The sequence below is a fragment of the Oryzias latipes genome, chromosome 8 (assembly GCF_002234675.1).
Source record: "Oryzias latipes chromosome 8, ASM223467v1".
NCBI lineage: Eukaryota > Metazoa > Chordata > Actinopteri > Beloniformes > Adrianichthyidae > Oryzias > Oryzias latipes.
The window spans coordinates 18,638,009-18,663,668 of record NC_019866.2 but is presented as its reverse complement, the minus strand read 5'-3'; the positions used below and the strand labels follow the sequence as shown (position 1 = coordinate 18,663,668).

The 25,660-nt window shown below is 39.9% G+C and overlaps 1 protein-coding gene across 1 annotated transcript in view; it reads left to right on the top strand.

Annotated features, from left to right (window-relative positions):
- Positions 1 to 500: 500 nt before the first annotated feature.
- Positions 501 to 25,660, top strand: part of LOC101168466 (parvalbumin-7) — a gene marked incomplete at its 3' end in the record, with an annotated part of 59,851 nt that continues 34,691 nt past the window's right edge. Inside the window, 1 exon segment of the mRNA XM_023957721.1 lies at positions 501 to 781.

Sequence of the window (25,660 nt, the reverse complement as noted above, 5' to 3'; positions counted from 1 at the left end):
CATCCTCCATTCAACCTTGTTGCACCCCCACCCCTCCATCACACACAGCCTGAGGCGGGTTGTCTTCTTCTTCCCTCTAACATGTCAAACATATCGAATCTCTCCAAAGAAACCAGCCCCGTAAGATTCCATTTCTCCCATCCCTCCATCAGTTGACTCCCTTAAGTTACTGCTCCTCGGTTAACTGCAGTATCTGTGCTGCATCCCTGCTCTGGATTATGATTGACTGTACGGAAGGACTTTCCCTGCATCAGGACCAGACATGAAATGTTCTGCAATCATGAACTTTTATCCGTCCTCTGCGCGTCCTCTGCCAGGCTCTTTGTCTTTTTTTCATGCTCCCCTCTTTTTTATTCTGGCTTTTTCCTCCTGCCTATTCAGAGGGTGTCCCCTTATCCGTCCTCCCGTTCATCACCACCGTCTCCATTCTTCCTCTCAACTTCTCGATCCATTTCTTGCCATCCTTCCTCCCCCTCTCCATCTCTGGCTCCCCCTTTATCTCTCTTTACCACTCTCTTTCTCCCCTTCATCTCACCTCCAGCTAGCTGGTGCTCCCTCCTCCTCCTCTTTGATTGTTCACCCCCCCCACTCTTGAGTCCACTTTTTCTCCCTCTCTTTCTCTCTATCTTTAAACCTCTCACACTCGCTCTGTCGTCTCTTATCTCTCTTTCTCTTCCCTTCCATCTCTTTCTCTCTCTGTCCTCCACTTCTCTCCAGCCTCCAGAAGCTCGCCAGCTTGCCGCACTTCACCCAAGAGAGGACGTAGACCTTGTCACAGAAGGTAAGGGTCCCCGTCTGTAAGTGGGTGTCCTGCTTTGACGTGTGGCTGCAGGTGTGACGCTGGGAAGGACCAGCAAGCGAGGGAAAGACGTAAAAGCGGGCAGAGAGGAAGCAGTGGTGTGACAGGACGCTCGAGGGAAAGACAGGGAAAGCTGAAGCGAACGGGGATGGAAAGTGAGAGGAAAGCGGGGGGAAGATGGATGTTTAATGCAGCACTAAACTGCAGCATCAAAGGAGAAAGACGACTCAGAGTTCAAAGCTGATGGGACGGGGGGTGGGGGGGTGGAAAGTGTGATGAAAATGAAAACTCGGAGGGAAAATGGAATAAAAAAACATTATTTGTAGCTGGTATCCCCCCACTGTGGTATCGGCATGCCTACAAATGCAGCGCTCTTCTCTTCCTCCTCCTCCTCCTTCTCTCTCGTAAAAGTCCCATTCACAAACAGGACCAGAAAACAGCAGACTGTGATTGGCTCCCAGATAGTGTGCAGAAAAAGACAAGAAATGAAGAGAAGCAGAGCAGAGCAAGTGGAGCTGATTGCCGTGTGCTCTAATACATGATCCGTAATCCGAAAAAAAAAATCAGAAAATCCACAGCACTGCAGAAGAGAAACGTGACTGTCCATTTTTTAGAGGCAATGTAGAGAATAAACTCCAAAGACAAGTAGCAGGTTTTTCTCATTCTAGAACCTTTCTAATTGGGTTGCGTTCATTTATTCAATTATACAGGTTGTCATAGACCAGATCTTGTCAATAAGGTCAAAAAATGCCACTGCAACTATATATAATGATGTAGTGACTTATATGAGCTAACAACTGTATTTTGGGTGCAATGCCCCCCTTCTGTTGATGCAACTGTGAAAAAGCAAGTTTCCTGGTAATCAATGAATGAACAAAGGACCATCAACTGTCAACCAAAAACACGAGAGACCCAAAGCAACATTGTTATGGGATTTCCACCACAGAAACAAGAGCTGTTCTGCTGGAAAACTAAAAGGCAGAACTCAACCGTAATTCTTCAAACTGTTGAGCTCAGAAGTCCAGTTTAAATCGATGAAATCAAACCATGAATCAACTAAAAACATCTTGGATCAAAGTTGTTTGTAGGTTTGTGGCAGAAATAGCAAAAATATGCTGAAATCAGGTCAACAAGCATCCAAGGTGAAAGCCAAGCAGCTTCACCCGAGGGCATCTGGATGACTCAGTATTAAAGGTCCGAATGCAAAGAACATCCACAATCCAGATGAATGACGACCATGGATTCATCAGTGATCACAGAAAGGATTTGTTGATGTGCAAACTCATTATTAGATCTAAATGACCTCTTGTTTGGTTTCTGCTGCACTGGGCTTTGTTTTCATTTATTGGATAATTAGTGAAGCAGGCAGCAGAATTTGACATAAATCAATGATGTCAGAAACAAAGAATCGTTTTAAGTTGAAAAGTGAGACAAAGTGTACCTTAAGGGGGATTTTGCTGCTCATACGTCAGCACTTTGACTTCCCTCTGCACCCCAAATACCCCACCAGATAATAAGGCAAGGCTTTTACGGCACAGGGTTTCATGGAACTTGCATGATTTAACATGATTGCTACTTCCTGGAGAGTGAAATACCCAGGTGAAAACAATGTTACAGAGGAGGACACCACAAATCTTGCTGTTGGATGGAAACAGGTTAAAAAGGAGAGACAAAGGTTGCATACAGCAAGTCATCTGAAAAACTCTGGCATCAGAGGATTGTTTCTAAGATGTTCTCTTTGGCGCAGCTGACCTGCTGTTATACTGTAAGTCCTGTGGCATAATCTGTAAAACGAGACTTTAATAGGACTTCACTTAAATGTCAAAGATCCGTCAAAAACCCATATAAGCAGTTTTGCTGTTGATAGTATGATAAACGACGTCGGTATATCACATTTCACTATTACAGTGGTTAAAGGTTGTAGCCAAAGGAATTGCAAAATTTCTGAAATTGCTTTAAAAACATTGAAAAAAGTCCTAATTCTGTTCATAAATGAAAATTTTAGCTGTTAACTCTGAAATGAAAAAAGAAAAACATGGTTGACGATGTTTTTTTTTTGGTCTGCAATAATTTAATAAATAGCTCTAAGTGCTAATTGCTCAGATGGTCGGATAGTTGAAGCTAACTTTATGCCTTAGTCACAACTGCCTTTACAAGTGGATACTGGCTGTCTGCGGGGGGAAAATGAGCAAACCTGTACGGGACACAAAGGTGGCTTGCACGAAATTTTAAGTTCTTACAACGTGTGTTGATCTTGTGGAGAAAATCGCGCATGTACATTTTTTCTACAGGCATGCTGCTGACAGGTCATTGCAAACACTCAACACAAGGGTGAGTAAGGGTTAAGTAGGTGAGACTCAGGCACGTCGTGCGGATTTTTCATTTTTTAATGCTCCTTAAACATGCCCACTGCGAAAGAGGCCTGTTAGTTTTGTTCAAGTGATGTGTATATCCTTTTGCGCCCAAAGCACGCCTTGTGCGCGCACCTGACTGTTAGAAATAAGGAAATTAGACAACCTGATTGTAACTTGTGGGGGCATCCTACAGGTGTCCCAAGGGCACTTGCATATCACCTACATACCCCAAGCGCTCAGCATTTGCAAATAGCCAGTGCACGTACCTTGCTAATGGTTGGAATGTGGTCTAAGGGCACTGTGTGACAGAATCACCCAAACAAGCCAAACCCTAATCTGATGGAAAAAGACCCCTATTTAACACATTTAAAAGTGAACCCTGGTGCCGTTCTCTATAATACTAATGCAGATAGACTGTCTAGACCAAAAAAAGTGTGAGTATTTCTTTTTTTAATTAAGGAGAATAAAGTAAAACCAGAAGCGTAAAAGCAAAGTTAATCAATGGTGTGACATTTACATTTGCAGCCAGCGAAACAAAGGTCACTGAACTATTCTACTTTCAAAGCACTACACAGCAAAATCTTCAAAATGAACAAAATTGCACCTTCAAACATCTTTTAGATGTTTTTCTTTTATTTAATGGAAAAGGTGAGCAAAGTCAGATGCCATGATGGCAGATGTATGAAGACAGAAGTAAACAGTGCAGAGCAATGTTTAGCCTGGCACTTTGGAAGGTAAAGTAAGACTTAAGAAAAGTACAGGAACTCTACAGGAACTCTAAAAACTTTTTATGAACCTAATGAGTCTACTGTTTTGAACAGTTTCCGCTAAGATTTATTAGTCTATAGTGCTTATTGATAAGTGTGAAGATGAATTTTAATCCCAAAAATTGTCTTCTTGATTTATGGAGAAACATTTTTTTATGTACACGCCTGCTTGATCCCATTATTACTATTGTGACAAGCTCTTTGGTTTTATGTCATTTTATTGTCTCAATCTTGACACAAATATTGTTGACCCGTTGCAGTCATGAAATATGGTACACTCTCATTGGGTTGAGTCTTTTTGAGTGTGGTTGACCGGGCTCAGGGGTAAGTATGTTCCACAAGATCAGATCAAGAACTTTTTCAACGGTTTGCCCACAAGATCAATCAATGAGATTGTCCTTGAAAGTCTTCCCATTCAGGATGGTACCCTTTCTTTAAAATCATCACATCTATATCACCTGAATTATCTGCTATTTCTGGATTAATCCATTAAAGAAGATCAAGAAGAGCAGTGGAGAACTACCATTGGCCTTACACAGGGTTGTATAACATGCTGTTTTTAAGTTCTTCTTGAGAATAGTGCTCCTTTGTTTTCTCACGCACAGTATTAACTTGAACAAGATGTTGTATCGCAGTGTGATTTAAAGTTTTTCAAAAGTATCGTATATTCCAGGGGTGGGCAATTCCAGGCCTCGAGGGCCGGTGTGTCTGCATGATTTCCAGATAGTCTTGCCCTACTGATGGCTGATTACCTGGTTCAGGTGTGTCCAGCCAATAATCTTGCCCTACTGATGGCTGATTACCTGGTTCAGGTGTGTCCAGCCAATAATCTTGCCCTACTGATGGCTGATTACCTGGTTCAGGTGTGTCCAGCCAATCAGAACATGCCAGAGCAGGGTATGCTGGAAAACATGCAGGACTGCGGCCCTCAGTGCCCACCTCTGGTATATTCCATATTATACTACACCGGATTAGAAGGCATAATATCGATGATTTGCCTAATTTTAAACTTCTGTCATATATAAGGCGCACCAAACTAAAGTGCATTAAGTGAGACAAAAAAGTCAGAGAGACGTCCATTAGTCAGATTTTATTAACAGTGTTCAGAGTTATTCTAGAACGTGTTTCCTACATGTTAGTTATGTTGGCATAGGTTGTACCTTTTGACCTTGTTAGCAACACATACATAAACAGACTGATACAGCTAAAACAAACGTTACTGCGGCTACGCTAACTTCCAACCTTGTTAGTAACATGTAAAAAACAATAGAATTCAACATACCATAGCCATGTTAGCATTATATGACTTATAGTGCAGAATACATGGTAGATCAAAAAATTGTTGGTACTGAAGAAAAGCTTGTGGACATTACTGTCAGTAAGATGCCCTTTTAAATAGGTTGTTTTTGTAAATAAGACTTGCATCTCAACAGACTTACCTAGTTCAATAAGGGTTACATACTCATAGAAGTTTCACCCTTTTGTGGGAATACTTAAACATGGTAATTCATCCCCCAGTGCAAAACTGAGCAGCATAGAGTAGCTGTTGCTCTTGTTAAAAAGGCTACAGACATAACCACTTTCATCATGATCCGCGCATAAATTTGTTTAATTAGAAACCCGGAGGGGAGTCACTGTACGTTACTGACTCTCTGACCTGTCTCCACTTACAAAGTGGTGTTGCATAAGAGCTAGCAGATTAGCGTGATTACAAACCAAGATATGCCACTTAAAGCAACTGTGCATCTATAACGCAACGCTAATGCCTCTGTGATTGTGGCTAGCAGGGAAGAACACACATGTGCCATCAAACATTGCATTCCTGTTTCAGGCTTTAGTAAAGAAACGGTGGCGATGGTTGGCATTCATGCGTTCATACTTCACTTTGATTAAGTTGTTGGATGAAGCCGTCCTTTGTCCTACATTGCCATTTGCCCCTTGGCTCCCCCCCCCTCCCACTGCTTGGTGGTGTGGAGGGCCAATGAATGAGTGCAGGTTGGTGGAAAAGCGGCTGCATGCAGGGATCTATATGGGTAGATGTTCGCGTGAGCTGGTGACTGTTAGTGATAGATGTCATGGAAGGGACATTCATGTGAATGGGAAAAAAAAAACTTCACTCTTCAAGATAAAAAAAAAGTTTTAAATCTATAATTAATCTGGATTGACCTTTGTTTCTTTGGATCATGCTTCTTTTGCATCTTTTCTTCAGATCCCTCCTTTATTATCTTGTTTTACTGATGCTGAACTGGCTGTTTAAATTTTTCTGACTCTTGAGCTCATAACTCAATTCAGGATAAACTGTGGTCACCGTGCCACCGCAGTGGCACTGCAACTCAAGAGGGAGGGTAGGTGATTAACCACCAGCATTCGTAGCTGAAGAGCAGGATAAATGACATTTGCATTTGGCTGGAGGAAATGCACATTGATGCCTCTTTTTCAAAGCCTTTCTTTAATTTAAACACACTGAGAAAAGGTAATAAAGGGGAGGGATGGTTTAGCAGAAGTGGTGCATTGATTTTTTTCTTACAAACAAAGCTCAATGCTGACCCAAACCTGCAGCTAGTGTGCATGCACAGCTGCACAGCTGATGCAGCTGATGCAGCACAGGTCACATGGCATTCTCTTGTCCTTTTCCTAACTGTTTGATCACAATTAAAGCACACAGACACATTAATGAGTGCCTCTGTTACCATAATGGGCCCTGACAGGGGGCCGTGATCGGCATACTGGCTTTTTGGAGCCGTCACAAGTTAGTCATTGTTGCCAAGGTCAAGGACAAATATGTCAGTGTCTGCAGAGAGCTTGATGGTCCCAATGCACAGGTGGTAAAACTAGACAAAATCAGCTCTCAATTGTGTGATCTTGGAGTAAATGGGATCAGCTGCAGTATCATATGTTTTGGCTTTGGAAGACATTGCAGCATTGCAAGAAGTCAGGCTCGACAGAGCTCAGCTTGACTCAGTCGGGTCATGTAAAGACGCAAAAACAAACGAAGGAGTCTGAAGTGTTTGCAGTGTTTGGTCAAAAATGTCACACTTTTCTGTGCTTATAATTATACGAAATGTTCTGACAAGAACTTTCTGAACTCAGGTCAGGTCCAAAGCATTCTGGAAAGACCACAAGGGTCGGTGGGTTTGTGAGCACAGCGGGTGGCAAAAGTTTGAGTATTTTTAGTGAGGACAAAAAGTCAATTCTAACTTTAGACTGTCACTAGGGTCAGTCCAGAGCGGCATTTGCAATTAGAAAACCCATGACCCCTTAAATGAGATCATTAACAAACCCCCAGTCAGGTGGGACAGAGAGCGAGAAAAATGGATAGAGAGGTCTCTTGTCATTTTAGCCTCAACTAATTTTTTTTAAGAAGTGGGAAATTAATAGGATAATGTGACCTATTTTTATGAAGGCACTTAAAGCCTCCACCTTCTGGGATGACAATCTTGGTGTAAATTTAGATTTCCTCTGTTTCTTAAAGAGTGGATGTGCATCATCCACTCTTGTTGCATACAGGATCAGATTTTACTCCATTTATAACTTCATCAGAAAATGGAGGACACAACAATCAAAACCACAACAGATTTATTGTAAATGGTAAAGTTCACTGACACATATGTTAGCTTCTAAGCAGAAAATTCTCAAATTATTCCTTTTTGTTTGTTTTAAAAAACAAAGATTTTCAAACATCCAGATTTCTTTCGTTGCTCATATTTTCCTCTTCAAGAGTGAATTTCTGTTTTGTGACTGAAGGTCATTGTGGATCAGGGGGACCTGTGAGAGAAAATAAAGAATGGGTTTCTTTATCTACATCTGAAACAAATGTGCAGCAATGCCTCAGTTTGAACTTTGTTATCAATCTTTGATGTGATAAGATCATAACTGCAGCCTTCTGAGGCAAGATCACAGTAAAAAAAAAAAAATCACCAATTGTGATTTAAAGCTACCGGCTGCCTCTTGTCTAGAGAAAATGCTAGGATGTGAATGTAGTTTTTTCTTCCTGTCATCACTTTATGGTCCAAACTTTTTCCTGATTTGTCAGGCCTTCCTTCGAAAGTTAATCCTTTAACATCGGAGATGTAGTCGGTGACACCTAGATAACACACGCTCTTGGACAAATCGTAACTCCTCAACCGTTTACGCAATCAACGTTAATCAGCTGGTTCTGACATGGAGAAAGCAGATGTTTCTATCGGCTTTGCACCAATATGCAAAACTTTACTACTGTAAAAGGTTGCATATTGGCACAAGGCTGCTTTTACCCGCTTCAGAATCCGCTGGAAAAAAACACCTTATCTACGTAAACGGTTGAAAAGTTACGGTGGTCAAAAGAATGGTAACACCGGCGCTGCTAAAAGGTTAAGCAGAGGTCAGGAGGTTTAGTGATTTTGTAAAATTTCTAAGCAGACTAATAATTAAAACCAAGTTTGCTTTGGGATTCAGATTTGAATTAGGATTTCCTTTTAACTGTACTTTTATGTGGATTTTAGCTTCATTAACATTAACTGAGGGTAGAGAAGTTAACATAACAAAAAAATTATAAAGGGAAAAAAATGAACACAATATAATTATTCCTTAGATCAGTGTTTTTCAACAGGTGTGCCGTGCCGCGGCTGAGATGGTCAGGTGTGCCGTGGGAAATGTCCTCATTAACTGATCTAAAAACATTTACCATCTCCAGGATATCAGTTCTGTGTTCATCCAAACAGTGATAAAACACTGAGTAGTTAGGAATATGAAAGATCATAAAATACTTTTTCTTTGTGTTTATTTGATTCTATTAAAGACATTTTGATAAGAATGAAGGTACGGCGATTTAGCCACAGCTTCAGCTGTTTTCGGGAAAGTCCCACCCCTTTAAATGTCTCCACCAACATCATTCTTGGAGGCTTTATCACACGTCATCAGTCTGACCAATCAGAAGTGGTTAAAGTCTTCACTTCCTTGTTCCGATTCTGCTCATAAAGTCGCTCAGTTCTAACAAAAATACCAGCTAAAGCTCGTCTTTAGCGGTGTAGCTTTCCGCGGGATCCAGTATCAGACCGTGGAAAAAGTGAACAAAACAATGAAGCTCAGGGACGCGAGTCTGTCTGCGTTTGGCGGCTGTTTGCCCTACATCTCCCATGATGCATTCGGTTAAAGTGACAGCGTCTCAGCGCACGAGTCTTCCTTGTAAACGTCTTGAAACCACAACGAACACACATCAAACAGTTTTCTTCTAACTTAACTTTTATTACATCTTTTAGAAAAACAGCTGCATTTTCCAGCTTTTTCTGCCACAATTATCACAAAAATGGATGTGAGGTTGAAACCATAAACCATAAAAGGTTGAAAAACAGTGCCTTAGAGGGTATACACATAAAGTTTTCTATTCTTTGCATATCCTGGCTGTCTGATGACTTGGGCGTTTTGGCACACCCGATACAGTAGGTAGCGGTGTGTACTGTTTGTGCAGCTTTACCATCCAGGAAAAAGTGGAAATTAAAAAGTGATCACAGTTTTGGAGAATCGGTCTTTGCATCAAACCTGCAGCCTGACATTTCAAAGAACGGCCATCTTGCCTTCTGCTTTAGCTCAGCTGTGGTGCGATTTACGTAGAAGTCCTATTGCTCATCTTCAAGAGTCAAACCAATGGGAACCTCAGCTTTACTTCAAAATGGCTGCTGGATTTAAAAGTTCAACGGTTGTTTCCAGCTGACTACAGACTTAAAAATTAGATTTTTTTAAATTCCCACATTAGCAGGTTACAGTAACTTTTTGGGCCTTGAGAGCCAATGAAAAACTTTGAACTGCATTTGTAAGGTAGTCTTTACTGTCGACGGAATGTTTATGAGGATCGACTCATCTCCACATTAAGTTTTTGACCTGATAATTTAGTAAAAATGAAATATTTTGTTTTTTTCTTTCCTTCTACAACTTACTAACATCAGAAATAATAAAAGGAAGAGTCTCAACAGTGGCTCTCTGGTGACAGGAGTGTTTTACCTCTTTTGTGGATTTAACCCTTGTGCTATCTTAGATGACCCCACCCTTACATTGACGTGTTCTCCCTCCCATGTCAAAAGTGGATAAAGGTGGAAAGATTTCATGTAATCCATGGACACAAGTGAGGTTAAAAAATCATTGAAGAAAAAAGGTTCGGCGCACTGTCTAGTGGGTCTAGATGACCCAACTCCCAATGGTAAAGTGCCTAGGATAGCACAAGGGTTACAGGTTCAAATTTATGCTGATTTACAATTTATAATCTTTGTGTCTCCGCTGAGTGAAACACTAGTCTAAATTACTTTTCTACACCTTATTAACTAAAAGAAACCTGTCTGCATCACACCTGCTGAATGCATGACAGGACTGATTTGAGGAACAAGCCTTTTCTTGTTGCCTTTTTGTTAATCACTGTATATCAATCATTTACTGTCAGTGGCGCTAAACTAGTACAATAAGAAAAATCCTAATGGATCAAACCATTTAATAATAACTTTGTTTTCAAACACAGTGAACCATTAAATGTGACAGTCCAGTTCTCATTTCCATAAGCTCTTTTTCATGTTGATGCTGTAACAAGATGCCGCCTTTGCAGTAACGGTATCTTGACATTTCATACCTGCTGAATATGAACCCTGTACTTGAAAGCATTTCGAAACAATTAACTGGACTAATGTTTTCTGATGAGGATGGGTCAGCAATGCTCCAACATGTGAGGTGACGAGGAATGCAAACTTTATTGTAAATGCATAGGTAAGAGGCAACTGATACTGCTCATTATTGAACAAGAAGCCTACTTTACGAGACATTTTGGGCTGACTGTTCTTGAGCAAGTTTTTGTTATATGATTAAAGAGTCAAATGAAAATAATTGTAGCCTCACAACATCACAGATGATTGTTTTGGTTAATTTCTAGAATAATATGAGATTAGTTAGACATTTCAGGACCTTTAATTCTCCTTTTAAAAGGTTTTTAAAGGTGTGGTTGAAGTAGACTGATCTATACAGAGGACTTTGACACAAAGAAACCAGATCAGAAGTTGTGAACTTGGAATACCGTTTTAGCACCAGCTTTTGTATGACCCTATAAATGTAGAAAGACGGAAATCTCTTCAGATAAACCTGAGGGGATCGAAGGCTGCAAAAACAAAGATGGTGTCTATGTTGAGGGGTTGCCACAATATTTAAAGCTATGTTGGTGTACTCGTCAGATGTCCTTGTTCCATGCAGCGGACGAACACACAGACAACTATCAGACAGACTCAGATGGTTAATATCATTTTCTGATGCTCTGACCAATTGTAAGTTAATAAGTAACATCAAGATTATAACACTGGTGTCTGTACTCGTACCTCAGAGAAACAGCATGGTTTGGAACACGTTAATCACTGTCATTCTGGAATTTGAGATGCTTGATGGCTGATTATAATCAAGTCTGTCAGCAGGTTGATCGCAGCTGCAGCTCAGATCTGTTGGCGCTATTCAATGTTTCCCACAAAAAGTACAGATTTTCAAAGAAAGATCCAAGGCCAGTTGTACGGTTTGAGACCAAATACTAAAAACAGAAAGCATTTTTAATTCTCTGATTTTAGGAACATTTTATTTTTAACAAAAATTGTTTGGTACTTTACGAGGGGCTAGTAGTTATCTATGGTGGCCCTGAAGTGCAAATCAAATCAGCGTATCACTCAACACAAAAACATTTTGAACATCACGACAATTAAAAAAGTAAAAGAAACACTAAAATAGAAACAATTCATTTTAGGAATCACAGCAAAATTCCAGGAACCAAAATGTAATTCCACAGAAACTCAAAACACAATAAAAAAATCAACAAAATGAAAAAGATTTAAAAAAATAAAATAAAAGTGATCAACTGAAACCAAAATGAAATGTTAAAAAGATGAACAACAGAAAAGTTAAGTATCATAGACGTTAACAGACATCACTGATGGAAAGATGACTTTTGTTCACCTTTTCAACCGTGAGTCATTTAGCATGGTGATGTCTTCTGACAGACGATATTTCTTTAGGTTTCTGAGCACCACTACTGCAAAAGTTTGGTGATTCCACAGCCCTTTTTCCCTCTTCATCAAAACTCAAACATCATCCAATGAGAGATTTGCCAAAATGTTTAATTTTGATTTGTGAAATTTACTTTTGCTTTCCAAAATGTCTTTTTTCACATTTTGTTTTTTGGAAATTTGTCTTGATTTCTAATTTTTTTTGTTGCTTTTTTAATCTTTGTTGGGATCTTTCAAGTCTTTTTGTGTTGATGATTTGTTAATGACCATATTTGTATCATATTTGTAACAGAGCGTTTCGCACAACAGATTTACTGCATTATCCACCACAGTGCAATGCAATCACTCGACTGAACACAGGTATCAGCCCACCTTTGCACAAATAGTATGCATGATAGAATGATATGCTTGACATGTGTCTGTTTGTATGCACAGTTATGTGCATGTGAACTGTAGTTGTATGTGTTGGCATGTTGGTGTGGTGTGTGAAGGAGCCAAAAAGGTATGTTTATAGTATTCAAGTGTGTCTGTGGACCATAATCTCAACTGACAGTGATATTGATAAATCTCAAGCAAGTCATTGCTTTATGTTTCTGCCCCGCCTTCTTCTTTAGTTATCATCCAACTTCTTTAACCCTCCTTTTTATTTTCTATTCTGTCTTCTGTAACATTGTCGCTTATCTCTAAGATCCCACTCTCTCACTCTCTTCTTTTGTTTCCATCCAGTCCAACAAAAAATGTGTACAAACATAATTAATATAAATAAAGTTTACTCTCAAATACAAAGGAATATATACGAATAAACACCTTGAGTGTCAGAAGATTCAAAACCCCCTATTATAACAGTAAATCTGTTCATCACAAGAGGCCTTCAGCTCTGACCTGTTTGCTCAGCTCCTGGACAGGACTAGTTAAAGAAAAACAAAACAAAAAAATACCTACATGGAAGTGCGCATGTGTTTGTTGAGTCAAAGTCATTAAAGAGTTTAACCCCACTTTTGCCAGTTTACATCCTGTGAAGGCATCACTGCACATCGTTTGTCTTTACCGAAAAGACCTTCTGTCGCTCTCAATCCTGTTCTTCTCTTTAGTCAAAGGAAGGCTGACCTGCAATCTGGCCTGAAGCGGAGTTCTGTGCAAGAGGGCCAAATCCCAGTTTTACCCATTAGCCATAACCCAGTCTTTAAACCATAACATAAGGCCTAAAGGGTGGGGCTAGAACTGAATGCTCGAATAAAATGACCTTTGCCTTTTGAGACTTATTCGTACATTCAGACTAACAGGAGCGGCTTTCCATTTTTGGCTATACAGTAAATGATTCAACCTTTAAGGTTACAACAAGAATCTGTGATTTATAGATAACATGACAGATGAGTGACTATAAGTGAATAATATATAATAATAAAGAAAATATATGTTCTTGTTTATTGTTTTTACTTACAGATACAAGTCATACAATTCTAAGAATTTATCAAATGAGAGATTCACTCATTTCAATGTTTTGATATTCTATCTTTCTGGATTGTGATCCACAGGCAGTCTTGTACTCCAGCATGTCCAAACAAAAAGAAATGTATTGTAAAGAACAGATTGCACATCTCTCACCCCCTTTCTTTGACTTCTTATCTTAAAAAGACCTGAGACACCCCTACCCCTCAGGGCATTGGGGTAGAACAGGGATTCATCGTCCGCTTCAGCATGAAAAGCTTCATGGAGCACGTTTGTTTGAGTTCATGCGAGCATGAGGAGCTGCCTTATCGCTGCCAGAGTTTCACCTCTTTTTCTTTTTAAATTCACTTTGGGGTCAGTGGCGCTCTAACTTATCTCTTTTCCTGGCACACCCTTGCAAGAGCTGCTGGGAGTGAGAAGGGGGTGCTATCTGCTGACCGGGCATGGCCGCCAGTGGTGGGGATGCAAGATCCACTTCCATGTGCGCACCCATGGGTGCGGATGAGCATTGCCCACTCATGCAAATGCAAACGGATCCTCACACGCCATTCCACCAGCCCTATGATTTAAACAAAAAAAAGGCTATTGATAAAATGGAACACTCTTTTTAAAACCTTTTTTTTTAACAAGAAATGTATCCCAAAACTACAAACCACATGAGACTTTTGTCCAAAAACCTCATGATATGCAAAATGCCTATACAGAGTTAAAGCTAAAAGTCACATTAACAGCTCCAGAGAAATCCACAGACAATGAATAGACACTCGTTTAACTCACAAATGTTACCATTCTTCAAACTCTGTCTTTAACAACTGCTGCAGGCGCACTGTCCACTCCCCCCTTCCCCCACGTTCCCCTCCCATCACAGAAATGGTTTAGAATACAAATCATGTTTTTGCTGGTTTTATTTGGGTTGCTTTTATTGCTGTGGGCCAGAAATGTGTGTGTGTGTGTGTGTGTTTGTGTCCTGCTGAGAAACAGAAAAAAAGGACCAGATATAGAAGAAGAGACTGAAGAGGCAAAACAAATGATACAATGCAGCAAAGACAAGGACAAGATGGACTTCAGATATGAAAAATGCAACATGGAAAAACAAGGCACTACCAGGAGATAAAAACGGAAGACCACATGTCACAGGAAGCGGTCTGGACTTGCATCCTCCCATAAGCACATATTCAGTTCTGCCAGTCAAATATGATCTGAACCACTGCAGCACATCTGCTGACAGTCCTACAGAGTTTTTGAGGCGATGCAGAAGGACGGTGTGGTCCACTGTATCGAAATCTGCTGTTAAGTCCAGAAGAACAAGCAGAGAAGATCCTGAATCAGCTGCCATCAGCAGATCGTTCGTCACCCTGAGCAGAGCAGTTTCCGTGCTATGGGGTGATCAAAAACCTGGCGTGAATTTTTGAAAATGGTTGTTTTGTTTTAGATGGTCTGGTTCCCCTTTTTAAGAAGGAACTTTGGCAAGGTTACCACGTCGCTTCAACCAATCAGGGACTCAGCTTTGGGTGACGTTGAGTTCAGTTGAGGTGGCTCGGACATCTTGTCTGCATGTAAAGTGTTGGGCACACTATTTCTAAGCAGGATCCCATCAGGCACAGATACAGTTCAAATGTTTTGTAAAAATATACCATTTATTAAAGTAAAATGCAAATAGTCATAAAATACTAAAAACAATGTTGCCTTTTTGCACCTACCAGACCAGGTCAACATGTGGGGAGGGAATCCTAAAACCCCTAAACACACCACACCAGTGCACCATGCCACACAAAAATGATGAAGGAAATGGGAATTCCAACAGCACACCAGTAGGACCACACCACCTGTGACCCGGTTCTTGTGAAGGGCTGGTTCTGAAGACAGATAAAATAATACGATATTATAAAATACAAATACACACACTCACACGTTACCCTAAAAAAGATGTTAAAATCAGATTGTTCCCACCATAAGAGTCCTGTGCCCAACTGGAAAGGCAGAAACATTTCCAACCAGAAGCGCCCGGTGGACTCCACTGACAGCCCTGGTAGCTCCAGTCACCCGCTGGCTGGGACAAATCGATCAGAGCAGAACACTTAACTTTGAGGAAAAGGCCAGGGTAAAGAGAGCCAAACGCCCTTCAGTAGCCACTGCACAGGAGCACCTTGTGCTGCAGATCTGTAAGCAAGGATCCCAGGCGACCAAATGAATGGAGCATCCTGATTAGCACACACTTGGGAAAGACCCAGGACACACTGGAGAGACTATGTCTCTGGGCTGGCTTTGAATCGCCTCGGGGTCCCCCCAGAGGAGCTGGAGGAAGTGGCCGAGTTGAGGGAAGTCTGGGTATCTTTGCTTAGACTGCTGCCCCAGCGACATGGTTACTAGAAGATGGATGGATGGTATGTTCCTACTACGTTATTTTCCCCATCACCGGTTGTTTTTATGTTGTTGCGCTTGTTTGTTTTCTTACACTGCATGGGAGTAAAAAATCTGGCAGAAAATCAGACATTGATGCAGTTGTGCTCTCTGGGCTTAAGATCATGATGGTGATGAAATAAGCTGGTTACCATTAACCAGGCATGTTTACACTCTGAAGCTCAAAGGCAGAATGGAGTGAGTCAGAACTCAAAAAAGCATCATCCCTCATTATAATCACTAAGAAGAGCTCCAGGTTGTCTCATTTCCTCTCATGAAATGAAAAGTAAACGTTGTCCTGCAAGTCCTCGTGTTTAATCAGCCAATAACCTTCTCAATCTCAACAAAGATTTTTTCTTCTTCAATGTTTTACAATTTATTATCCATTTAAGACCAAGTAGCCCAAGGTGCCAAGTGATCTCTACCACTTTGCGGTGACACCGTTTACTTAGGGCTTAAACCGTCTTTGTGCTGCCTGGCCCCAAGTGGCACAGCAGCAAAAAGCAAACTGACACAGTCAGTCCCTTAAAGGAGGGGGAAAAAAAGAAGGCCATTACATCACACTGCTGTGAGGCAGCCAGGCGTGACGAAGGCTGCAGTATGCAGCTGGGGGAGACCCAAACTCACACAGATACATTCAGCCTACAGTCAACTATACAGCAAATGCACTAATCAGTCACTGATGCGGAATTTTACGGATCGAAATCAAAATTCTTGCTGCAGAACTCTGTGGATGAAGGTTAAAATCTCATTTGTTCTGCTACAAGGTTATTTTTTTGTTTTCTTTGTGAAAATCAATCTGTTCGGAAAACTCAGACACAATTACTGAGAAAAACTTCCATCACAAATTATTTATCTGTATGTTTTTGTATCGCCCTATCTCGAGCTGATTCTCTGCACAATCGCTCGATTGCACAATCGCTCGATTGTGTGAATGGATGGATTTTTACGCAAGTGAGGACGTGCTTGCTAGCAAACTGGCCTGCAGCCTCTCTATCTCTGGATGCAGGAGGATGAGGAAAAAAGTGTAGCATAAGACACCAATCTTAGGGATTTCTCTGGGAAAAGGTAGTTTTTGACTAACATTCCTTTTAAACCTTTAAGACAAATAAAATTCTATGAGAAAAAATGGTATTAATCACATAAAAAACGAATTTACCTTAGATCTGAATAAAAACCCATTTAGTTGCTAAATGAACTGGTATTAAAACTTTTTTTTCATGGTCTATTTTCACCCAGCTATTTAAAATAAAAAGAAATATGTTTATTTATTTTTAATAAAATTCGGTCTTCTGATAATGACATTTTTTTATCTAACAAAATACAAGAAATACAATTGAAATCAATCAATCATGGATTTGGAGAATAGATATTTCACATTTTCAACAAGAAAATGAATTCAATTTATTCTGAACCACAGCCCTGCTGGTTTTTTTGTTTTAAAGTATACAAAAAAAACCTTCCAAACCTGAATGGTTCCTCCACCCCTTTACTAATGCATGAATGAGCTGGGATTTAACCTTCTTTGGAAAGTTACATTTACCTATTAACACCAGAGCTGTTGCTGGTGACAGTACTTTAATAAGTCTTAAGCAGTTAACATAATTCCAATGGATTTTTTACCGGTGCAAGGCTGCTTTCTCGCTTCACAATCTATTGGAATTACATTAGTTGCAAAATGGTCAAAGAGTTTTTGTAGTTCGAAGAGCCCGTGTTATTTTGCTGAAACGGCTATCTCTGATATTAAAGGGTTAAAGACAAAGACAATGCTAAGCAATTGAACACAAAAACTCATTTCCATTGGACAAAAAGTATCTTGACTCCCTTTCGAGACTTTCTGACAAACATTTTCTGGGCTAAAAGGAGTGTTGGGGGGGGCAACAGGTCTTGGCCAACACCTACACAACATGTACTGTAAGTCGGGAGAAATAAGGTGAGATGTAGTCACGTCAAACGGATTTTTCGTTTTTTCAACCCCCCCAAACCCTTCGGTCTGCAATGCTGTTGAAAGCGTGCGCTCCTTGTGTAAAGCTTGACTGTCAGAATTTAGGAAATTAGAAAATCAGAGTGTCGTTTGTGTGGGCATCCTACTGCGTACTAACTTATTACCTGCACACCCAGTGCGTGCAGCATTTGCGTGTGGTTAGTAGGAGTCAGTAAGCATGCCTTACTAATGACTAGAGTCCTTCATAAAAGCATCATTCGCATGATGAGTGTATGCTTTGCAAATACTTCATGATACACTTACCACACCTATGACAATGGTACATTCCAATTATTTTGACCTCTCTTTTGGTGGTCGTACGGGCCTCAAGGGTACTACAAGACACACCTGTGCTCCCTTTAACATGCAGCTGCTCATTTCAATGACCTTCTATGGGACAACCCAAAAACCCGCAGCACCCATTTGGGTCAACGCCCCCGTACGGGTGCATGTGAATAAAGCTTTAAGGGCGTGACGGAACACCATGCAGGAAAAGACTCCAATGTTGATCAGTTCAAACTATATATAGTTTGAACTGACATGTATATATAACTATATAAACTACAGTACACGTGTATTTAAACAAAGCTTTAATCAAATCAATCCTTATTTAAATATTTGAGATAAAAATTGGGCAACAGGTTGAGCACAGAAAAAGCTCGTAGTTGGAAATGCTAAGTAGGGTCCTCTACCCCTGGTGATGATTGCATCATCCCAGTGGGGAACCCAGCCTAACCACATCAAGGCGGTCCCGCATGTCCCCATCTAGACCTGCAGTGGCTAGACAACAGCCGACCCACAGGGAGAGGATCCAACTGAGAAAGCGTAACTTTCACAAACTTAATTTGTCTGTGGTGGATGCCACTTAGGAGACCTAAAACTCCATCTCTGCTGTTTGCAGATGATGTCTAGCTTTGCTTCCTCGCCATGATCTCCAGCTCCAGAAGTTAGCAACATAGTCTGATGGATCCAGAATGAGAGGGTTGAAAAGCCTTAATAGAGCTAATCAATAACAAATTAAGTTTACTCCTGTTGTAATAAAAGTTTTTTCATTATTTTTAATTTTATGAATGAAAGCTGCTTTTTTTCCTTGCACTTGAGTATGAAACAAGTTTAATAATCTCCTTTCCACCTTTGGAAAAAAATAAATTGCTGGGAAAATTTCCATTGAAGTCACTCAGTTTGTCTGGGTTTTATTAGTTTTCAACACAAAAGTTGTTTAGTTTGTCCCAACAAAATTCCTATTCACTGACCTCCAGCTTCATGTGGATGGCCTCATTGTCAATAGTGATACATTTTTCATGGCAGAGTGAGCGCTCCCTCCAATCTCAAATCAGCAGATTTTTCTGAAAAACTCCATAAGTCAGAGACTGAATCCATGGACGAGACTAACAGCTTTTTCTCCTGGTTGTGCTGATGTTTGTGGTTGTAAAGCAAATGAAAGCAGACTTGATCGCCAACCTACGTCTGGCTGTGTCAGTGTGACAAATTTGAAAAAGTCTGAGTCCGTGTTGTCTGATTGACTTTTCACCAAAGGTCTATAATGCAAACAACTTTCTGTTCATTTGGTATTGACACTTGGAGAGGTAAATTAACAAAATCAATATTTGAACGCTTTTTTCCCAGTCTTGTGTATAGACACATTTAATCATGTAAAGACATCTCAGTGACAACTTTTCAGATTTCTTCTTCTTTGGGGTTTTGTTTCTGCTGGAGTCCTTGTTTTCTGACATCTGTGGAAAATGAATTGATCATTCATCAGTGCATGAAAGACAGACGTTTCAGTTGCTACATGCCAGATCCTCTGCCTCATCTTGTCAAGTCTTGTCATGATTTTCCTTTCTCTTTTTTAGTTGAGATCTTCTGTATTCGAGTCCTCCTTAAACTACATTTTATAACAGGTTGATAAAAAATCCCAAATCCATAACAATTTTTTTGTTTTACATAGATTTAAAAAGAGTAAATTCTTTTTTGTTTCCCCAGTATAGAGTTTGATCATAAGAGAAAAAACTATGTTCTTTTCAATCTTAAAAACAAACTTTTCTGTCAGTTTTATTTTTTACTTTTAGTAAATTTTCATCTGACTTTTAAGGTTTCTTTTGTTCACCTTTCTGTGTCTGATGAGTCGCCACAGCGGTTTGGCAGAAAGTTTTTCTTGCCTAAGGACCCACACTGGAATTAGTTCATTGCACGCTTTGGGAACTGTGTGACAGTCCTAGACCCAGCCAACTGAGCCATCCAGCCACCTATCTGACTTTTAAGGAATGGAGAAATACAACAAAAAAGGGTCATTAGACTTGATATTTCCTAAATATAATGATAAATATTAATCCACCATTTGAGTAATTTTGTAAAATTCGGAATAAATCGATATTTGGAGTAAAGACTCCTGTTTTTTCTCTGTTCCCTCATTGGCTCTTTCCTGCCAAAAGAAACCTTCCAAATGTGTTTTTTCTTTTAACTGGCTAGCTTGAGGGTTTCAATTTAGTGGTTGGTGCAGCCACTTTAAGAACGTAGGAGTTGGATTTTCAACACGTGACTCAGCGGCTTGTCATGTGTCAGGAATGAGTCAGATGTGGTGGAGAATCCAGTAGTAGTACTTTATAGATTATAAATAAAACTGAAAAAATGTATTTTTTTTTTTCTCTGCGGCCTGACCAACTATTCCACGGACTGGTATGGGTTCAAAGCCAGAGGGTTGGGGACCAATGGTCTACCGGACCAAGCGTTAAAGATCTTTTCTAAAATGTAGCTACTCTCCTGAGCAGCTTCAGATGTGGACTGTGGTGAAGTCCCTGGAAGTTCGACACATGAACCTCTACATGGCTGTTCGCTATTTTAAGTCCTGGCACCAGACAGAATTAAACTAAGGACAGCCCTAGAGCAAAGCCCTCTCAACAGACGTCCTCGATATAATTAAAAGATTAAAAAGAAAAATACTTTTGATAGTATTTTTTCTTTCTGAAACTTCATGTCAGACGGTGATTTTTCTGTTTTTCCCAACAAGCCATTTGTGGACGTTTTTGCAGCTCATTAAGCAAAGAGTCGAAACCGAGATAACACACTATTGATGACGTTGTCCATTCAATCAGCTGTAGTAATTAATCCATTCCAGATGGATTAATTACTACAGAGAAAAGAAAGACGAGACAGTGAGGCGGAGCAGTCGGGCAGCTTGGAAGGGGGCCGAGCAGATAGAGAGATGGCGTGAAAAATGCATTTGCTTAGACAAACTTTGTCTTTCTAGGGATGGCACGTGTGTTTGAATCTGCTTATATGGAAAAACAATGGAACATTATTGCTGCCAGTACACATAACTGTTTATGGGCCTAAACTTCCATTAAAATGATTTTTTTAAGGCGCAGAGTAACTTTGTTGTCTAAAAACAAGCCTAAAAAAACAGGAAAAACAGGTTTGGAAGGACAAAAAATGAAGGCGGAAACACAGGATGTAGAAACGTTCCTGCAATGATGGGGCCATTTGCTGCTCACTCAGTTTGTGTGTGTGTATGTGTGTGTGTGTGTATACGTGAGAATGTGAGTGTGGTTGGGTAGGAGTGTGTGTGATGCTGGTCCTCCCGCAGTCATCATTCAGTGCAGCACATCTTGAGTTTAGCTGGCTGTGTTGGCCAAATGATCTAGCACGGGAAGGCGAGGACATGCAAGTACAGGAGGGAGGGGAAAAAATGGGAAGGAATCAAGGATTTCGAGGTGAAAGAGTGAGGGGGAGGGGCTGATGTGCGCCTAGACTAGTGTAGCCGAGATAAAACGGGAAATTAATGGTAGGAAATAGAAAGCTAAGGGAGCGGTTGAAGGAGACTGAGAAGGGCGGGTAAATAAGAGGGAGTAGAGAAAGACAGACAAAAGCGATCATTCAGGAAACAAGGACATCCGGTGTCTTCAACTTTAAAATGTGAGACATGTAAGCAAATGATTGAAAAGAATCAATATAAAGAAATTAAATTTGGCTAAACAGTGTTTGTAACAGTCAAAGGCCATGCTGTTTTAATAAAATCCATATTTCTTGTATTTTAAGCATCACTATAAATTTTTTTGCAGTAAAGGGTTTATTATGTTGTAACCTGGTCACTTTTGTTCTTGGAATATCTGTGTATATTGGCTTTGCACCAATATGCAACAGTTGGCATTATTATTATTGTAATTATTATTGTTACCGTTTATTCACAAATAAATCAGCATATTGTTTTAGTATCAATATGCTTGGTCAGATATGTTCTTTTGTTTATTGTAACACGTTTTCTTAAAACGAAGGGATTCTTCAGTTAATGACTTTTGAAAATGAACTACATTATATATTTGCTTGCTGTTGGTAGCCCTGAAGCTTCTTGAAATTCAAGGAGTCACCTACCCAATGAGGCGTAGGATCTGATTTCATCTCATCTCCCCTGAAAAGAGGATGGCACAATGATGAAATGAGAAAAATCCATTTAGAGCCTGGCATGACTGACAGCTGCCAGCATCTATCTGAGAGACAGAAAAAGATGCCTGCGCGAATGAAAGAAGAGAGGAACAAAGAAACGACTTTGTTCATCTGAAATTAGAACCAGATTTCACCAGAGGGTTGTAGAGAACAGGTGACATCATGAGTGAGGCCATGAGGATGGTGATGAAGGATTGAAAGACAAACCAGACACTCAGCATCAGAAATACTGTGTATTCTAAATCAAATTTCCGAGACTCTTCAGTTGGTGTGATTTTATAGTGGAGTCAAAGAAATCTTAGAGGCCTTTAAACTGTTGGTAATATACTTTTTCCAATATACAAAATAAAACCTTAGAAGCAGTTGCAATTTAGAATCTTCCTGGATTCATTTAACATGTCTGTTTTCGACTATGGGGAGTATTTCGGCCAAAATTGCACTTTGTTTGGTACAAGTCCACCTTAGTGTCTGTTTAAAGACTGGTTCTTTTTTTTAAAGTTGGCGATACCAAAGTCTCCAAAATGGGATCAAGTTCTTGCCTTCGCTCGCTTCTCCAAATCAAAAGACTTGGACATCTTCCTTTTGCTGGTTAAAAATTAAAGCAATTGGAGTTCATTCCGTTTTTTCACCTCTAGGTGACTTGTGAGCTATGTTCACACCACAGTCAGCAATGTATGTTCAAGTGACCACTTCCAATAAAATGTTTATGTAAATGTTGGGAGGGGACAGAAAAGGGTTAAATGGCACATTTTTATCAATATCTTACCAATAAAAAAAAAGAATAATATCTATTAAAGGTGGAAAAACAAATGAGGAAAGACATTTCAACAGACGCTTGAGGGTGTATTTAGACTTGACAGGTGTGGTCTGCTTAAAGTGAAGCAGAGTTCGTTTCCCCCAATAATCCGTAACAAATTTTTAGTCTGAATAGGAACCTTGGTTCAGAAACAGGAACTGCTCTCAGACCTATCTTTAAAGTGGTCTCAGTTCATTTCCAATTGGACTAAGCTCCAGTTGTCTCTGAGATTCTGAGCATCTGAATACAATCAGTTCATAGAGCAGAACAACTGAACCAAAACGTCCACCGTAGCTGATGTAAACATAGTAGGAATGTAGCAACACATGGGCCGTGGACAGATGTTGAGCAACGATTGTCGTGCAATCAAAAAGAAAAAAGGGTCCAACTGTTTATTTGTTCAAACGTTTATTTGAACACAGCTGAAAACGCTTCTTACATGCTTTTCTGTGTCTCGTTATGCTCAGTGCTGCTGTGACATCCTCCTAAAAGCTACCTTGTAGTTCCTTAATAGAATTCTCTTAAAAACAATGCCATAACACCACAACCATGAGACACAGCAACTCATTGAAATGTGATTGGATGAATTCAGACTCATCAAAACAATTTTCAATGTGACACACATTGTTTTCCCAAAAAGCTATGTGTCCTAAACACTTATTAGTGTACCTCCTTAGTCGTCTTCTGGCCAGTAACCGCCCTGCAGTATGCCTCCACCGGACCAAAACACCAAGTTGAGCCTGATGGTGATACAGAGGTTCAAGATTTATGAGCAAAACATAAAGTTGGGATGAACTAAAAGCGCAGGGCCCTGTTCTGGAAAGCAGGTTATGTGAGTTAGCTCAACAAGTTTGAGGATGAGGAAGCAGATAACTTCAGTTTTCTGTTCTAAAAACTGAGGTATGTTTCAGGGTATGTTAAATTGCCATAGCAACTTGTGCTCTGAACCTAACCTGGTCTGGAGGAGGTTTAGTTGAAGGTAAGTTTGGTTTCATGTGAAGGAGCATGGCGTGCCCATTTGAAGATGATTTAGTGGATGAAGAATCTTAAATAATACTTTTTCCGTCTTGAGAGGGTTATAAGACCACGAATGGATGTTGTAGAGAGAAACCCTTTTATGTTAATGTAACTTAATTATTTGCTTCAGTTAAGATAAATCCTTTTTTTGTGTTCAGTCAACGTAGTTATCAGACAGTTATTTTACTTTCATTAAAGTAGATTAAGTAGGTGTAACTTGGTGCTGCTGTTAGAGCCGGCAGCGCAAAGAATTGTGGGATACCATTGGCTTGGCCTGGCTGGACAGCTTGGGGTTTGAGTGTGGGTTTTTGTCTAAATGTGTTCTGTTTTCCAGCTGTTTTACTGTGTTTTGCCTATTAATTTTATCCTGTTATGTTTGTTTCTTTCTGCAACATGAGTAAGAGGGAGGAAGAGGACGATGACCAAACCCTTGTGCAGACAAGAGTTGAAAGATCTAAACTTGAAGTTAGAGTTTATGATAACTGAACTCAGGCTCCATTTTACAAATTCACACTTGGTTATTAATTTTCATATTGTAAAAATGATATTATCCACGTTTCCAAACTTAAACATATGAGAGTTCAAGAAATCCATTTAATTAAGGTGAAAAAACATTAAATTGAGTTGGAGTAGTATGGCATTTAGTTGGAAAGACATGAGCAATTAGGTAGAGGCAATTTAACACAATTACTTGTTACCAGTTAAAGTAATTAATTTAAGATTTATATATATATATATATATATATATATATATATATATATATATATATATATATATATATATATATATATATATATATATATATATATATATATATTTATATATTTTTGTGTGGAGTTTGCATGTTCTCCCCGTGCATGCGTGGGTTCTCTCCGGGGTCTCCGGCTTCCTCCCACCGTCCAAAAACATGCTTCATAGGTTAATTGGCAACTCTAATTTGTCCCTATGTGTGAGTGTGAGAGTGAATGGGTGTGTGTTTGTGGACATTCTACCCTGTGAAAGACTGGCGACCTGTCCAGGGTGTCTCCTGCCTTCGCCCACAAGTGACCGGCAGCCCCGTGACCCCGAAAGGGGAAAACGGTTAAGAAAATGAACGATGAATGAATGAATATATATATTTATATATATATGTATATATATTAGCATCTTGCAAAACAATAAAACTGGAAATATACTCTTCATCAACCGTCAATAAACCCTCCTACTCCATCTCACTGAAGAAAAGTGCTCTCTTTTTTCCGCCACGTGTTTCCATGGTGACTCCAGAAATTGGCAATCCACTGAAAATGCCTTGTTGTACTTGCCGTGCGCACGCATTAACCCTGGATTACCGAGAGTTAATAGAGCAAACTCATAACCGGTGTTTTGGAACAGACATACACAGAGTAAGCAAGTTTAGGCTGATTTACGCTGGAGTTTAGGGTTAGAGGCAGGGTCGTAATTCTTGACCAATGAGATCGTTACTTACATGGTTTTGTTTACAAGCTTTAGTCCAGACAGGAAAGTCCCCATTTACTTCAGTCTGAAGACATACCAAATGCAAGATTTAGGACTCGATAAAATTGAGCGGACTGGGAACAGACTACCGGTAAACGGATTTCCCAGTCTGAATACACCCTGAGTGATTTTTTTAAACTGCCACACTTTTCATGCATT